This window comes from Drosophila guanche, unplaced genomic scaffold (genome assembly GCF_900245975.1).
Source record: "Drosophila guanche unplaced genomic scaffold, DGUA_6, whole genome shotgun sequence".
NCBI classification, from domain to species: Eukaryota; Metazoa; Arthropoda; class Insecta; order Diptera; family Drosophilidae; genus Drosophila; species Drosophila guanche.
This window is the reverse complement of record NW_022995744.1, coordinates 7,981,021-7,984,169: the sequence shown is the minus strand read 5'-3', so window position 1 is coordinate 7,984,169 and position 3,149 is coordinate 7,981,021.

The window sequence follows — 3,149 nt, the reverse complement described above, 5'->3', positions numbered from 1 at the left end:
CTGGCTGTCAATAAGCAAATGGCAGCGATAAATCCTACTCCTCTCATGCAACAAAATATATGCAAGGATTACATTGTAAAAGGCAGTCCCTAAACGTTGACATTTTAATTGAAATTTATTGGGCTTAAGGCGGCTTATTGTTGGGGCATTCATTCAGTTGGAATGTCCATTCAACACCTGACAACGGGCAGGACGAAAGCGGAAATTGCAAATAAATTAAATATTCTATAGACGAAGCAATCCAATTCTTCATTCTTGAGCAGCCCTGACAAATCCCCGTTTTCCGATTCAACGAATGCAACTGCAGAACTGAACTGACATCGACAACGATGGGGAGCTATAAACTTGTGCGATTATAAATCAAAACTTTCCATTTTCTTGTAGTTTTTCTTTTGCTTCTGCTTGGGTCTGGCTGTGGATGCTCCTTGGGAAACTTCCGGTGCCATCGGCTAGACAGAGAGGGCAAAAAAAAAAAGACGGCTCGGGATAAACCTTGCACAGTTGAAAAAGCGCAACTTGAAAGCAAATAAATGACAATTGATCGGTTCGCAACTTATGGGAAATGCAAACCAATGCGTATTAATGATGTTCCATGACGTCTGCCAACTATTCAATGCGATACTTTTGTCTAAAAGTTGGCCATTGACTCGCTTAAATTTAAATACAATTTAAAAGCTCTTCCGCCCAACAGCCATGTCTGGCATTTATTTGAATACAAATTGTATGCTCAACAGTATTTATTATCACTTAAAATGTCTGTGTGTTTATATTTGCATTCCTAATGCATTTGTACATTAGTTAACAATTCCATAACTAACTTTTTTTGTCCACCTTTACCACCTGCAATGTTTGATAACATAAAAAACCCTACACGCTGCATGGAAAAAAATGCAGATATAAAAAATAGTTGGGCAACTGGCCAAACCGCCGCCAGAACAGCACAAAAAATCACAGAAAAATAATCATAAATTATAGTTGTCAACTATTATGAGAGGGCAAATAACAAAGGCAACAACAACAAAGACCAAAAATGCCATTAAGCTTTTATGTACAACTTTTTTTGGGGGAAAAAAAAGGACAGTCGAGAGAAACATTAAATAACAAGCGAAGCGAACTATGAATAGACCTCAATTATGGTAGCCATTGACTTGCCTGAATAATTTATCCATTGGACATCTATATTAATTAAGCTAGCACGTAATTGTTGTTGGCAGAACTATGGAATTTGTGGAGAGTCTTTCGGAGTTGCTGCGTGGCTGAAAGAAATTTCTGTAGGTGTGGAGGAAATAAGATATAAATCGGAAAATGTTTTGTGTGGCAAATGTAAGCTATCAGAGTTGGAATTTGTTGTTAAAATGTATATAAAAATTATATTCAAAGTATTCAAACTCAACTACAAACAGAAATTAATTAAATTTAATTAAAATCCATTGCTCAAACATTTCAATCCTCCATTAAACTACCAAATCAGACCCAAAAGTACCCCCGAAACACGCCATCCCCTCTCAAACAAACTCCACTTGTTGAAGCGAATAAAAACAAATCAATTCAATTCAATTAGAGTAGAAATACACCCAAAGGCAAACACTATCCCACTCGTAAGGGACACAAAAAGAGAATCTGTTTGGTGACACTCGAAATTAGGCACGTGGCTGGCTGCCACCAGAAATGCCGCCGCCCCCTCCCCACACACATGCCTGGAATGATAATGAGAATCCACAAGAATTCACCGAATTCTGGCCAAGGTTAATTAGCCGGCAGAAAATGTTTTATTAAATGTTTAGGGAAAGTGTAGCCCAAAAATAAAGGTGCTCTAGCGCATCACTTTCGACTCTACTTTTATCGTGAAAACTATACCGCAACGGTATAGCAAATAAGCTTCATAATCAGGCACTCAATTATCGCCCAAGTTTTCACTAATTGGTTGGCTTAAAGTCAAGTCGAGGGCAGGTCCTTCCATCTCTTAGTCATTGCAGCTGTCACTTTTGAAAAGTTGCGCTCTCTGTCGGTGGATCTCTCTCACTCTCACTCTCTCTCTGTTTGTCTGCTGTCTGCTGTAGCAATATTTTGGCGCATAATTCCCGCCCTGTGCTGTACATAAAATTTAATTAAGACGCATAAAGTTTTTCACACTTTGACACAAGCCCCAAAGCATATGCTCTGCTCTGCTCTGCTCTCTCGTCTCGTCTCGTCTTGTTTCGTCTCGGCTGCTGCCCAATCTTGCGGCCCGATCTTGGCTCTGGCTCTGGCTCTGGCTCTGCCATTGCCGGGGTCTTTGGGGGAAAACTACTTTAGTTTGGCTTTGCGCGGAAACTTTTTGGTGCTGGCCAGGGCCAGGGCAAGTAATGACGATGTGGAGGGGTAGCAGAAAATAGCATAATTTCACTACTGGCAACACACTGGCAAGGCGGGCAAAATTACGCGCCCCGCTGAGCGCTTTTGTTAATTATGCCAGACTCCTGCAGGTCCCGGCAGGCGACGCTACGCGACGCGACTCCTTGTTGCCACTGGTAGTGCCACTCTTTTTGTTACTTATTTTTCTTGGCAACCGCCAAAGTTTTGTTGCACAATTTGCTGCTTAAACAAAGCCAAAACAATTTAATTGTCACAGTCGAAATTGCATCTTATGGCTGTCCCCCCCACACAGATAAATAACCCCAAGAGTATAATATATATTGTAGCATTAAATCTGAAGCAAATCGAACCCATATATGTATTGAAAACTTTTTTAATCAGCCGTGCTCCGTGCTCCGTGTTCCAAATGGAATCCAAAAACTCACTTAATTTTTTCGTAGGTGTATTTTTTTGGGTGCCCAAATGCTTCTCTAATGAGTACAGGAAGCGGACGTTCAAGGAAAAATGGTGACAACTTTGGCAGCTTGTTCCGGCAGCGGTTCGAGCTGATTTTCCACGACTTGTAATTGATTTCCCTTCCCTGGCCCCTGATTCCCTGCCTGATGATTGTTGCGGCTTTGGCTTGGACACTCTCTGGTGAAAGGCGGGGGAAAAACAAGTCCTTTCAAATTTAACAAACAAGCGACAGAAAAGAAAAGAAATGCCTAAGAGCGTCGCTTTGGCAAAGAGCCAAAAACCCAGCGACAAGAACAGCAACTTTTGTGTGTGCGCGCTGACAAGAAGCCGCCTGTTTG